Below are 16,024 nucleotides of genomic sequence, written 5' to 3' on the forward strand. Positions count from 1 at the left end.
GCTCACTGCAATGCTGGATCCTTAACCCACTGAGTGAGGCCAGGGTTCCAACCAGAATCCTAACAAAAACTATGTCAGGTTCTTTGTGTGTGTGTGTGTGTTCCAATAAAACTTTATTTAGACACTGAAATTTGAATTTCATATAATTTCACATGTCAGGTTATATCATTGTTCTTTTAATTTTAGAAATGTGAAAAACATTCTTAGTTATGGGCTATAAAAAACCATGCAGAGGGCTAAATTGGGTCCACAGGCTATAGTTTGCCAACTCCCGTATGAGGTACTTAAAAATAATTTGTTTCATTAATGAATGATTCTGTAAGACTACATATATAATAATAAATATTTCAGGTACATATTAAAAAAACTATTTTTAAGCCACATATTTGATCATATATAGATCAGCATCAAAGATATGTTTTACACATATTATTTTATTTTTGTTTAATTTTAATTTTAATTTTTTTATTAAAGTAGAGTTGATTTACAATGTTTCTTCAATTCTGTCATATAGCAAAGTGACTCAATCATATACAGTTCCCTGTGCTGTATAGTAGGAGCCCATTGCCCATGCATTCCAAATGTTACAGTTTGTATCCACCAACCCCAAACTCCCATCCATCCCCTCTCTCTCCCCTCCTCCGGCAACTACAAGTCTGCTCTCCATGTTCATGATCTATTTCTGTTTTGTGGATAGGATCATCTGTGCCACATTTTATATTCTACATATAAATGATATCATATGGTATTTGTCTTTCTCTTTCTGACTTACTTTACTTAGTATGAGAATCTCTCGTTCCATCCATGTTGCTGCAAATAGCATTGTTTTTCCTTTTTGTGGCTGAGTACTATTCCATTGTATATATGTATCACAACCTTTTAATCCATTCATCTGTCAATAGTCATTTGGGTTGTTTCCTGTCTTGGCTATTATGAATAGCACTGCAATGAACATAGGGGTACACGTATCTTTTTGAAGGAAAGTTTTGTTTGGATATATGCCCAGGAGTGGGATTGATGGACCATGTGGTAATTCTATATTTAGTTTTCTGAGGTACCTCCATACTGTTTTCCATAGTGGTTGTACCAATTTACATTCCCATCAACAATGAGGGAGGGAATGCTTTTCTCCACACCCTCTCCAGCATTTGTTATTTGTTGGCTCATTAATGATGGCCATTCTGACCAATGTGAGGTGGTACCTTATTGTAGTTTTCTATGTTGGCTGCTAAGCCACAATGAGAACTTCATTATTAACTACATTTATTTGGTTTCATTTTTGTTCCAGATACACTTTTTAAGGCACTTTCATAAATTTATCTCATTTAATTTTAACACATATCCTAAATGACTGGTATCACTTTTCAGAAGTAAGGAGAATAGTGGTCCCCAAAGATGCTCATACTCTAACGATCAGGCCCTGGGATGATGTCACTTTACATGGCAAATGGGATTTGCTTATGTGATTAAGGCTAAGCATCTTGACATGGGGAGATTTTCCTGGATTATCCAGTGGGCCCGATCTAATCACACGGATCCTTAAAAGAGGAGAACATTTCCCGGGTGATGTCAGAGAACCAGAGGGGTGACAGAGTAAGAAAAAAAGATGGGACCCGCCATTGCTGGGGGTGACATGCCAGGAAATGCAGGTACTGCCCCCACCCCTTGAAGTTGGAAAAGGCAAGGAGATGGTTTCTCCCACACAGCCTCCAGAAAGGAGCCCAGCCCTGCAACCCCTTGGCATTAGCCCAGTGAGACTCTGATATCTGACCTCCAGAACTGTTAAGATAACAAATTTGTGTTGTTTTAAACCACTAAGTTTGTGGTAGTTTGTTACAGCAGTAATAGGAAATCAATATACATCCTTTTTCACATGATTTTTAAAACTCTAGACAAATAAACTCTTCTGTTCTAACTTTTTGCTCAGCTTCACCTTCTGGGTCCCCTCTCCCTCTACTTTGTCAGCCTTTGTACCAGGTCTATTCACTATCTTTTCTCTAATGCTCCATCACATCCATTTAAAGCATAGACTGTCACCTCTTTCAGGTTGATCTCAAAATACCAAATCTGGAGTTCTCTGGTGGCCTAGCAGGTTAAGGATCCAGTGTTGTCACTACTGTGGCATAGATTTGATCCCTAGCCCAGGAACTTCTGCATGCCAAGGACATGGCCAAAAGCAAACAAACAAACAACAAAAACAAAGTACCAAATCTTTATCCCTCATTCAGTGGCTTATGTAGAGATACTAACTGTACAGAAAAAAAAAAATGTCATCACAGAGTTTAGCTAAAAGGTAAATATGTAGGACCTTAAATATGTGCCCATAATAAATTAGAATCTGGTTGATTTGCAAATTCTTAATTGAGACTTAAACAGACTAGCCCTACGAGACTTCAGGCAATAAGCTCTCCACAGTGGGGCCTTAGACACATGATTTGATACTTGTGGCTTTTCCACCTGGGTCTGGTTGATGTCAAGTTGGCCTTTCACTACAAGAAACCCAGACTGGAAAGATCCATTCTGGCTCAGGCCTAAACCATATTCCCTCACTCCAGATTCACCTGAAAGCTTTGTACTTGGGAAATTATTGATTTGTCTTCATAAAAGATGAAACCTTAATTCCACCAGTACATGAATAAAAGAAGTCAAACATTCCATCTGGTATGTGAATGAATCATAGTGGTTTATAATTGTATGCATATATGTCCATACTTTGAATTGAGCTGTGAGCTCCCTGAGCTCCCTCTACAAGGGCCCCCAACACAACCCACGTCACCATAAACAGACTCTCAATAAATCTCAACTAAATAATTAATTAAACAATTGGGCAAATGAGGGAATAGGTCAAGTTTGTGTGGTTGCCTTTGTTCCTTCCCTAGCAGTGTCTTTCTTCTATGTGTGTGTCCTAGGCTCCTTCCCCTACCTCCCAATACTCCCCTATGCCAGCCCTTGGTCCTCTCATGCCATTCCCTTTGTAGGTCCCCCTGCCTCCAGTTCAGTGCCCTCCTATACTTTCCCACCCAGACAGAATAAGGGATATGGTGTTTGATTTTGAACTGACTCTGTTACCATATGGATTCAATTCTCTGGACCAGACAAATGTTTATAGATCATCGTTTACCTCTGGGTGCTTCTGAGGCTTTATCAGAAGTGCTTCTGCTGGGCCCCTCAAGCTATAACATCAGTGAAGAGAATAATACTTCTTCCCCTGATCCCTCTTCCCTTCATCCCTGGTTTTTGGTTTTACCCTCCACACAGAGTCTCCGCCAGGAAGTGCTCCTGGACAGGACATAGTGCTCTCTTGGCTCTGTGGACCATATCTAGTCTGCATGGAGCACTGACTCATCTTCTAACTCAGCTAGAGGGGAGTAGACGTGCTTCCCAGACACTGCAACTTGTGTCCACTCTCCCATAAAGTGGCTTCTAGCTAGTCTCTCCTACACTCGAAATCTGGGGTGGGGTGGGGGCAAACAAACCTCAGTCTCTGGGTCTCCCCAAATCTAGGAGACACATTTCACACTCTTGGAACAGTCTCACTGAAACTGCCTTTCTCCAGCCTTGAGATAAAGATAATAAACATCTCCATTCTACTTCCTTGAAAGCGAGGTATTGCAAAAGCAACTTGAGGAGTTCCCATCATGGCCCAGTGGAAACAAACCTGACTAGTATCCATGAGGACATGGGTTCCATCCCTGTCTTTGCTCCGTGAGTTAAGGATCCAGCATTGCTGTGAGCTGTGGTGTAGGCTGCAGATGGGGCTTAGATCTGGTGTTGTTGTAGCTGTGCCATAGGCTGGCAGTTGCAGCTCCGATTCAACCCCTAGCCTGGGAACTTCCATATGCCACAGGTGCAGCCCTAAAAAAGCGGGGGGGGGGGGGACAAAAAGAAAAAGCAACTGGATAGACTTTCTCTCCTAAGAAATCTTTTCACAAATACTTTTTCACTTTATATACTTCTGTGTCAGTAGGGTGGATCAACCTTACTGGTTTGCTTGGGACTGCCCCAGTTTTGGCACTGCAAGTCCTGCATCTCAGTAAGCCCCTCAGTTCCATGCAAAGTGTGACAGTTGACATTACCTCTAGACGAAAGGTCCAAGCTCTCTGAAACTGGTTTTTGTTCACACACGTTCAGACTCTGCGTTTTGATGTGACACCTCAGTTGAGGATGTAGTATCAATATTACCTTATTGTCTCAGATTTTCAGCTTAATCTCCCACTACTTATACACATGCATGCCCAAGGGAACTATTGTGATTATCTCCACTCCAGAGTAATTGGAAGATTACAGAACTCAGTAACTTGTTCAAAGTCTCATTGTTGAGAACACTGAACAACTAGAATCTTTCTCCATTGCCGATGGGAATATAAAATGGTACATTTGGAAAACAGTATGGCAATTTTCTTCTAAAGTTAAATGTATACTTTCCTATGATCCGACAAGCCAAGAATTTACCCAAAAGGTATTAAAATATTTGCCCACACAAAGTTTTGTACATAACCGTACTTTTGTGGCTTCTGTCATAACCACCAAAACTAGAAAGAACCTAAATATCCACTATCAGAATAGATTTTTAACATTTCGGTATATCTACATGATGGCATACTGCTCAGCAATAAAAGGAAACAAGCTATTGATACGTTTTCAACAACATGGAAGAATTTCAAAAACATGCGTTGAACAAAATAAGTCAGGAACACAAGACTACATAAGCTATGATGAAACTCTAAACAAATATGATCTTACTGATTGAAAGAAGAGAGGTGATTTCCTGGGGCCGTGAGTTGGAATAGGGGGTTATCTTGGAAGGTGCACAAGAGAATAGTCTTCAGTTATGGATATGTACTATATCCTGATTGTGGTAGAAGTTCTCCAGGTATATACATTTGTCATGGCTTATCGAACTGTACACTTAAAATTATACCTCAGTAAAATTATTTTTAATCTTAAAGAACTAGAAAAAGAAGTAGAAACTAAACCCACAGTTAACAGAAAGAAGGAAATAATAATTAGAGCAGAGATACATGAAATTAGAGACTTGAAAAACAATAGGACATCAATGAAATTAAAAGTTGCTTCTTGGAAAACATCAACAAAATTGACCAACCTCTAGTTAGATGTACTAAGGAAAGAGACTCAAATCACTAAAATCTCAAATGAAGCTGGAGACATTACTACTGATTCTATAGAAATAAAAAGATTATAAAACAATAGTCAATTCAGAAGACACTGATATTTCTGATCTTAATATGTCCCTTGGTCTCTGCTTTTCCTGATCCAGATAATCATTTCTAATAGGGTGAGATAGCCCCCTCTCCATTTTCTATTTCTTTATTCTCTAGAATGTTGAATGCATCTAGAATCATTTCCTTAATAAGCACAAACTTCTGGAAATCAAAACCTAGGAGGGATTTTTCTACTTTATTTAATGCCACGTCCTCTACCTGAGGCAAAGAATACAAACCTAATCATGATCTGCTTGAATCAGAGTGAAGATAAAGGGGAAATACTGGAGGAAAACAGATTGACATCAGAAAAACAGTGTACTATGAAGAGAAATAAACAAAGGGAGACCAATCAGATCAGCATTAAAAAATGTTAATTGCTCTAGCTCCTCTAAGGACTAGATATTGGAGATAGTAAGAAGTGAAAAGAGACCAGCTTGGAGATTTTTACAATAGAAAAAATGAGGGGTCATAGAATAGAAGGAAAGAAATGAATTACATATACAAAGCCTGACACTCTTAACCACTAGCTATGTTGCCTCCCAATGAATGGTTCTGATCAGCTCATTGGCCTAAGGTTTCATGCAGAGTTAAATGAGTGAATTCTGCAAACTAAAGAATTAGCATTTTAACAGAGGACTTTTCTATAATAGAGTGTAGGAAATGATTAGGGAAGAGCTGAGGATATATTTACTCCTCATGCTCCCATCAGAGGAAGAGTAAGGCTCAGATGATTAAAATTATTTGCACAAGGCCTCAAGCTAATAAATGGTGATGCTGGGATTCTAATGCCTGATAAATATATCACAAGATGGCCTTTGCATGACAGCAACTGGTAGGTTGGAACTGACATTTTTGGACAGAAAATGTAACTTATATGCCATACTCCTAGCATTTTCCCATTGATAAACCATGAAACAATGGTGGTAAAATACAGACATCATGACACTCATGCCAAAGACATACTTTTGAATCTGGGTGCTGCTTAAGAGGCTCAAGCAGGGAATTAATTGTGGGGAAATGTATGTGAGTGATACACTGTTTATTTATAAATTGGAGACCAGAGTTAAAGTATTACCTTTTATCTTTATGCCATGTATCAGCCAGATCAGTGTGAAAACTTAAAAAAAATCACTGGAGACAATTGGCCATAGTGATGGATTTCTTGGCCTTTAGTGACCATAGTGTTAGAAACTAGGTCTTGAAGAGCCCTTGGAGTGGAGTGGCCTGTGCTGTGAAGGAGGAGCCTGCAGCATTAGTAGTAAAAATAGTCAACAACCTGCAGTAGGTGGGTAAACGTCTCCTCACTTTACAGAGGAGTGAGGTAAGCCATGAAGTGGTCCAGTACCTTGTCCAAGACCAAGCAGCTAAAGAATGAGGGAGGATGATTTGCAGTCAGATTATTCTAACTCCAAGACCCGGGCACAGTCCTTACTGCCCCTGTGAATCACTGTGTTCATCTCCAAACCAGTTCAGATTTACCTTCACCTGCCAATTCCAAAAATTTGCACATGGGTATTACATAAACCCAGGTGCTAAATTTCATGATGTTTGCTCCCAAGACACACTCTACTCCAGAAAAAAAAAAAAAAAATGGCGACTCGACAATGGCTTAGGCCTTCTTCAGGCAAAGTAACACGTGGCCCTCATCCCTACCCTCAATTAGACATTTTCTGTGCATTTTTATTAATTTATAGATAAAATTTTCATACATTTGTTTTTCCCTCTAAAAGACTATAATGCTTTTTGTATTAATACAATACAGAAGAAAAAGTGTGTGAGGGCTAACATTTTTAATCTAGTAGAATAAATCTCCTAATTTTCATTTTTATGAAAAATGAAATGGTGTTTAAGTTGTTTGGGATTATCTTTTTCAAAAAAGTCATTATCAGTTAAGTCAAAAGACAGGAAGCCCTTTACAAAGCTACAAATGTATAGATAACATAATTATTTTTGATGTTGAAAAAGGCAAATAATTATTTTATTTTATGTATTTTTAAAACCCAAATTGCATAACCTCAATGTTTTTTAATTAGGAAATACTAGTAAAAAATGTAAGGAAGATCATGTCTCACCAAGCAACACTTCATGTTTTCTTTCATTTAAGACTCAAGACTATTCTCATACTATTATGTTGTGTATATCCACACACACATACACATAATGTTGGGAAAATATAATTTTAAAAAAACCTTCTCCCACAATAATCTTCTCTAAAAAAGTACTAAAGGAAGAAAACATCACAGGCAACAGCCTAAGAGATTGCAAAGACAGAAAGGAATCTAACCCTCTTATCCATCCAAGCAGATACAACCCATTACATACATGTTCTCATAATAAATAATTAATCCTCAAGTAGGAGGACATGAAAGCACCAGTTGTCACAGAGTATAGCCTAATTTACCTGGCAATTGGGGTGATCATCTGGGTTGGTTAGATCACTGACTTATCCAGAGGAGACACAAGCTTCTCCACCTTTATGGCAGGAGGAAGTTTGAGATGTGGAGCAGGATACCCACCAAAGATAGGCTTCTACCTTGCCTGAAACTAGAAGAAGGGAAACCACTGTCTCCCTCTGTGTCATATACATGTATGACTGGGTCATTAGAGTGTCCAGCAGAAGTTGACTCAACACTTTAAATCAACTATACCCTAATTTAAAAATTAATTAAAAAATAAAATAATTAAAAGAGCTCACTTTGCAATAGGAAAAAAAAAAAAAAACACAAGAAATATTAAGAAAATTGTCCAAGGTTGATAAGGTTAATACTTGCTGAGGTTAATATAGGGAAGGGCTGGGATTCAAACTTAAAGCCCTTAAGCACAATAGTATATACCTACCAGGTTCTTAGGTAGAGGAAAGACTGAATAAAAGAGCGTAATTGTAGGGAAATTCCTATGACAGTGACCTATCAGATCAACTGAGCTTGGAAGGAAACAAGGAGACATACTGAGGATACAACCAGGATTCTCCACCTGCACCCTTTAAGCCAGGTTCTTAAATGTCTCCTGAAAATAACACTAATCCTCTTCTAATCCAAATCTGTTGTGGACATGTGCAATATCAGAAACATAGAGGTGGCTGTGCAAAAGCTTGTCAGTTTGATTAGGTCCTGTTGGAAACCATTAAAAAAAAAAAAAGACAACCTATGGAATGAGAGAAAATAGTTTCAAACAATGCAACTGACAAGGGCTTAATCTCTAAAATATACAACAATTTATACAACTCAACAAACAACCCACCTGAAAAATGGGCAAAAGACCTGAATAGATGTTTCTCCAAAGAAGATATACAAATGGCCAACAGGCACATGAAAAAATGCTCAACATCACTAATTATTAGAGAAATGCAAATCAAAACTCCATTGAGGTACCACCTCATGCCTGTCAGAATGGCCATCATTAAGAAGTCAACTAATAACAAATGCTGGAGAGAGTGTGGACAAAAGGGTTCCCTCCTAGACTGTCATTGGGAATGTAAATTGGAACAACCACTATGGAAAACAGTATGGAGGTACCTCAGAAAACTAAATATAGAATTACCATATGGTCCATCAATCCCACTCCTGGGCATATATCCAGACAAAACTTTCATTAAAAAAAAAAAAATACATGCACCCATATGTTCACTGCAGCACTATTTACAGTGGCCAAGACATGGAAACAACCTAAATGTCCATGGACAGATGAATGCATTAAGAAGATGTGGTGTATATACACAGTGGAAAACTACTCAGCCATAAAAAAGAACAAAATAATGCCATTTGCAGCAACATGGATGGAACTGAGTCTCATACTAAGTGAAGTCAGAAAGAGAAAGACAAATACCATATATCTGGAATTTATATTACTTATATCTGGAATCTAATATATGACACAAATGAATCTTTCCACAGAAAAGAAACTCACGGAGAACAGATTTGTGGTTGCCAAAGGGGAGGCGGGGGAGTGGGATGGACTGGTTTGGGTTAATAGATACAAACTATTGTATTTGGAGTAGATAACCAATGAGATCCTGCTGTATAGCACAGGGAACTATATCTAGTCACTTGTGATGGAACATGATGGAGGATAATGTAAGAAAAAGAATGTACATATATGTATAACTGGGTCACTCTGATGTAGAGTAGAAATTGACAGAACACTGTAAACCAACTATAATGGAAAAAATAAAATCATAAAAAAATTTTTTAAAAAGAAATGTACAGGTGGCTGTAAAGTCTTAACACAAAAGCTCATTTTTTTTTTCAGAAGTGTCTAATTCATTAGCATTGTTTAGGATAAAAAGATCGTACTCTACCAGACCAAGGGACATTCTCCAAGACAAACGATTTTGACTCTTCAAAAATGTCAATAGTTTGAATTCCCTGTGGTGCAGCAGATGAAGGATCCCATGTTGTCAGTGTAGCAGCTTGGGTGGCTGCTCTGGCTGGGGTTAGATCCCTGGCCTAGGAATTTCCGCATGCTTCAGGCACAGCTGAAAAAAAAAATGTCAACAGTATGAAAAACAAAACAAAGTCCTGGGAACTCTTTATATCACAGATTTAAAAGACAAGACAACTAGGGGGTTCTGTTGTGTCTCAGGGGAAATGAAAACAAACCCGACTAGTATCCATGAGGATGTGGGTTTGATCCCTGGCCTTGCTCAGTGGGTTAAGGATCCAGTGTTGCCGTGAGGTGTGGTGTATGTCACAGTCATGGCTCAGATCCTGTGTTGTTGTGGCTGTGGCATAGGCCAGCAGCTGCAGCTCCTATTCAACCCCTAACCTGGGAACTTGCATATGCCACCTGTGGCTCTTTAAAAAAAAAAAAAAGACAAGACAACTAAATGAAATATATGACCCTTGACTAGATCTTGGATTTCTTTTAAAAGAGTTGTAAGAAACATCATCAGTGCAACTGAGGAAATTTGAGTACTGACTATATATACTAGATAATATTATTATATCAATGTTAAGACTGTGTTATAATGGCATTTCTGTGTGAAGGAAACATCCTATTTTTAGGAGATAATGCTGACATACCTATGACTGCAGTGGCCTGGTTCTTGTAACTTATTTTTAGATGATTATGCAAAATGAACAAACACATGTACACATATGAAGTGAAACAGAAAATAAAAGTAGCAATGCTAACAACTGATACAGCTGTAGATATCCTATAGGTGTTCATTTTTTTCAGCTTTGAAAATTTTCAAAATAAAAAGTTTTTTAAAACTTTTTTTACAAAAGTAATCATTGGGAGTTCCCATTGTAGTTCAGCGTGTTAAGAACCCAATTAGTATCCATGAGGATGTGGGTTTGATCCCTGGCCTCGCTCAGTGGGGTAAGGATCTGGCATTTCCACAAGCTTTGGCATAGGTAGCAGATGCAGCTTGGATCTGGCTTGGCTGTGACGTAAGGTGTCGGCTGCAGCTCAGATTCATCCCTAGCCTGGGAATTTTCATATGCCCTAAAAGGACAAAAAAAAAAAAAAAAAGTCATCATTTTAGAAAAGTAGGGATCCATTTCCAGATGCGACTTTTTTTTGGGGGGGGGCACACTCTCAGAATGTGGAAGTTCCTAGGCCAGAAATCAAACCCGAGCCACAGCAGCAACTCGAGCCACTGCAGTGAGGACTTGGGATCCTTAATCCCTTGTTGCCACAAGGGAACTCCAAATCTATATGAGTTTTAAAATACAAACAAACATTAACAAATATCTATTTGCTAAATTATCATCTACCTGGAAAGTTCTTGCAAACAGTAATGGAAATCCAAGACTTGATTTCATAAATCTAGAGGCGAATTGTGTCCTTTACCATTTGTGTGAACTTTCAAAGCAGAAGTAAACCTCAGTTAAATTTTCAAACAAATAATTAGGAAACTAAACAGTGAATGTTCAAAGCACTCTAACAGTTTCCTGCATTAACAGAAGAGCTTTGAAATGCTTCACTGTAATATTCATGTGGCTTTTTACAAGGATTAAAGTTTAAAATTTTTTTTTAGTAATCTCTGCAACAGTGGAGTAAGAGGGGTAATTTGTATAAAAACCATTAAGCAGAAAAGTCAAGAATTACAGTCTTAAGAAATTCATTTCTGTTATTTTCTCCCTACAGCTCTCCTGCACAAGAAAGGACTGAGGTGGTGCCAGGAATTTTTTACTACAAAAATTATGATGCCTGTGTGGCTTATACATCCAGGCAACATCTGGCACACCCAGTAAAGAGGACTACAATTAGTGAAGGGCCTGCGAAAGATATGACACACTTAATAGTGAAACCATGATTTCTTCTAACCAAGATGAACTCAGTTTGGAGATATGAAAGTATAATTTCAGGTCTTTTTTCCTCATAGTCTCTGAACAGTGGAAAGAGGGATAGAAAACCTGTATTTTCCCCACACTGGAATTCCCCAAATCATTATGGAGTTTCTACCTGATTGTGTAACTTCAAAATACATCTGCAAGCTAGTTTTGCTCTATTGCTGTATATGATCTTACAATAATTTCTGTAGATCTTCACATGGTAAAAACATTTTTCAAAATGCTTAAACATATGATTACTTCTACGAAGTATCTGCTTAAGTCTAGAGTAACATGATAAGTCTTCAAGATGCAGTTTATGAAGTGCTAAATGAATGCCAGGGTTTTTTTTAGGGAAGAAAAAGTTATTTAATCACACCCCCATTGAATTTCTGTTCCTTCTTGAGAATATCTCCTAGTTGTAGCCACTATGCCTCAAAACTCTTATATTTCAAAATCTAAAGATCAGGAGTCACTGGCGGCCCAACAGATTAAGGATCTGGGAGTCACTGCTATAGTTTGCGTCACTGTGGCATGGGTTCAATCCCTGGCCCTGGAACTTCTGTATGCCACAAAAGAAAAAAAAAAAAAAACACCCTAAAGATCAACAAGCAATAACTTAAAATCTATCATACACAGATAAACAGATCATTGAGCCAGGAAAACATTATTACATGGTCACCCTTTTTCTAATTTATCAGAGCAAAGTTTCCTTGGTCCCCTAGAAATAGTATGTTATCCAACAAAGCCTAGTCATAAATTTCCTTGCAAAATACTACCTTAATATAAATACTATTTTGAGAAAAATAATAACTCTATATGTCAAAAATATCTCCAAGCCATAGCACAAATGGTCCACTTTTTTTGAAGGAATATTTAACATGATAATATTGCATTTACTGCTTCAAAATCACAGAAATTCTGTTTTATCTAGATGTCCTCTTCCCTCTTCCATCATTATTGATGCTATCCATAACATATTTGGCACCTCACAGGATGCCCTTCTGTTTGAAGTTACCTGTGACCACTGACTTGCTTTGGCCAATGAAATGTGAGCATAAGTGCATGGCCGACACTTTATACAGCCAGTGCATGATAACAGGGAGGATCCAGCTCTTTCCCTTTGCCTCAGTGACTAGCAACCTCCAACTGGAACAACTTTGTCAGACCGAATCCTGAAGAGAGGACACTGGAAAGCGGAACACTCAAATCACCCACAGTGGGCATCCACAGCAAGTAAACCCATAAACCCTACAGGTTTTTTTTTTTTTCTAATTTATGAAAGCTTTATTATTTGACGATTCCACAGTGTCCCTGACATATAATAAAGAAAATTCTGAGGCATTTGATGGTGGCCAACTGGATATTGAGTTAAATATAATTTGTTTTTGTTTCTTCTTTAAAAAAATTATTTTATTTTTATTATAGTTGATTTATAGTGTTGTGTCAATTTCTCCTACATGGCACAGTGATCCACCCATACATATAGATGCATTCTTTTTCTCATAATATCTTCCATCATGTTCTATCCCAAGAGATTGGATATAGTTCCCTGTGCTATACAGCAGTACCTCATTGTTTATCCATTCTAAATGGAATGGTTTGCATCTTCCAATCCAAACTCCCCGCCCATCCTGCTCCCTCCCAATCTCCCCCTTGGCAACAACAAGCCTGTTCTCTATGTCCTTGAGGTTGTTTCTGTTTTGTAGAAAGGTAAATAGTGCCATATTTTAGATTCCATATATAAGTGATCATATGGTATTTGTCTTCCTCTTTCTGACTTATTTCACTTAGTACAAGAATGTCTAGTTGCATCCAGGTTGCTGCAAATAGCATTATTTTGTTCTTTTCATGGCTGAGTAGTATTCCATTGTATATAGTAACCATTTTTTAGGTTACTCTAAACCCTACAGTTTTAAGCTACTGAGGTTTGGGGCATTCTATATTAGCTACCACAGTGTAACCAGGCCTATCCCAACTAGTCTCCCCATGTATTATTAAGGATAGCTGTGTTAAGTTCTTGAAGTTTGCAAAGACTGTAAACATACACTCTGGTTACTTAGCTGATGGGTGTTTATTATAAGAGTATATGTAGAGGAAATAAGGAGTTAGAGAAGACATCCCTTACAGCTGCAAATCAATCCTTAAACATACAGCATATAAGGCAGTACTTTGTTTCTGATGGTCCTCTCAGAGACTCAGTACAAGCTCCCAAGTTCTGAAGGTCTCACAAGTGTCCAAGATCCTTCAACTTTAATTTGACCTCAAGCCACAGGCCAGTGAGGGGCCTACAATCAATAACAGATTTTTTTCTCAATTTAGAGAAGTTTTTTAGCCTGAACACCTTATCTTATCCTGCAAAGGAACTAAGTGCCTAGGCCAATATCAAGGAAAGCACTTCGGACAGAATACTCTAAATGGTACTTGGGTACGTGGGTTTTCTGTAAACTGCCTTGTTGCCACTGTAAGTTGTGTTGAAATGGGATGTCAGTAGACAGTTGTGTTGAAATGGGATGTCAGTAGACAGTTGTGTTGCAAGAGGCGGATGGTCATGGCATAAACTCCAGACACCTAAATACTGCCCTCAATCAACCACTCCTCCCTGTCCTGTTGCCAGAGAAAACATAGCCAAGGGGGCCACTTGGCAATGGAACACTATTTCTAACAAAGGATTCAGAGCCAAACTCTGACCTAGAACTCCAAGGTGCTTGCCTGAGGACTCCTGCCTGAGTGAGGCAGGCTTGAGGGACCTCAAACTAAATAAAGCCCAAACCCTACTTTCTCTCTTCGCCCTCAAGCATGCATCTCAGCTCTTTCCGCTTCAAAGCAAAAAAGGCTTGCGGATTTTGGCTGTCAGGAGAAAACAGGACAGGAGCAGCAGCAAGCCAGGAATGGAGAGCGCCTAGAGAAGACAGGATTAGCCCATCCCTCCCACCCAGCCCATCTGAGCCGCTCAGATTTCCCTACCTATGTATGTGAAGCAAAGAGTTGGAGGCTGCAGAGGTAACCCAAGGAAAGAAGGCTAGCCCAAGAGAGGGGCAGCTCCTCAACCTTATATCGACTTTCCAACACCATGGAAGAAAGAGGGATGTCCCAGGAATGTGGTCCAAGTGATCTTACTCTAGCCTCGAAGAAGCAAGAAAGAGAAAAGGACCACATTCATTTATTCCTTTAACTCAGTGCAATGAAGCTTCTGCCCATTAGCACAAGGAATAATAAAATTATGTCAAAAATGTCTGACACTTTTCCCAAAAGGAAACAAATGGCTATAGGGTAGGGCGTCTATGAGCTTTCCTTGGCCTACGAGCAACATTTTTTAAAGGGTTCAACTGAAAAGTTCTAAATGGTCATCTTTGAGATGTTGCAACTTTTGTGTACATAAGTACATGGACAAAAGAGTCATGTACACATTCCCAAATATTAAAGCACTGAGATGTCAGATGTATAAATCAAGCAACTGATCTTTTCAATATTAAATTATAAACAGAAAATTGGAGTTCCCACTGTAGCTCAGCAGTAATGAACCCCTCTAGTATCCAGGAGGATGCACGTTCCATTCCTGGTCTGCCTCAGTGGGTGAAGGATCTGGCATTGCCATGAGCTGTGGTGTAGGCTGTAGCCGGCAGCTGCAGCTCCAATTTGACTCCTAGTCTGGGAACTCCCCCCCCCAAAAAAAAACTGTAACCAGAAAATCTATTAATGCCTGTCCTTTCCACTGAGTATATTAAAATCAACTTTTCCACCTTGATAGATTAGCCTTTTCCTCTTCTTCTTTTTTTTTTTTTTTTTTTTTTTTTTTTTTTTGGCTGTGCCCATGGTATGTGGATTTCTGGGCCAGGGAATGAACCTGAGCCACAGCAGTGACAACACTGAATCTTTAACCTGCTGAACAACCAGGGAACACCTAGCCTTTTCTTCTTAGTGGTCTTCTTAGTGGCCCTACATATGCTTTTTAAATATACATTACATACTCCATCTTCCCCACCTTACTACTTTGCCAAATGTACTGCTAAACCATTAAAACACCTTCAGTAGTTACATTTGTATTACTTATTGTTATGAGGTTACAGAGGTGAATAGACTTTGTATTGTTGTTGTTTTGAGCTTCTTAATGATTATTTACATCTTTCTAAAAATCACACCAGAATATACATATTTATACAGGTAACATTTAGAAAATCGCAACTTCGGTTATGATAATAAGAGTAAAATTACCAAAATATTCTTTAAACTCCCTCGTTCTTTCTTAACTTGTTATATTTTATAATAAATTTTTTAAAAAGCTTTATGAGGTTTAATAATATTTAATAAACTGCATAATTTAAAAGTACACAACTTGATACATTTTGAGATGTGTACCAACACAATCGAGATAGTAAAAATATCCATCTTCCAAAAGTTTCCTTGAACCCTTTTGTAATCCCTTTCTGGTCCAATCTCCAAATACCCATGCTTTGCTTCCATCACTAAACATATGTTTCATTATATATAAACTGGATTATACAGTACTATTTGGGGGGA

This window comes from Sus scrofa, chromosome 5, assembly GCF_000003025.6.
Source record: "Sus scrofa isolate TJ Tabasco breed Duroc chromosome 5, Sscrofa11.1, whole genome shotgun sequence".
Classification (NCBI taxonomy): domain Eukaryota; kingdom Metazoa; phylum Chordata; class Mammalia; order Artiodactyla; family Suidae; genus Sus; species Sus scrofa.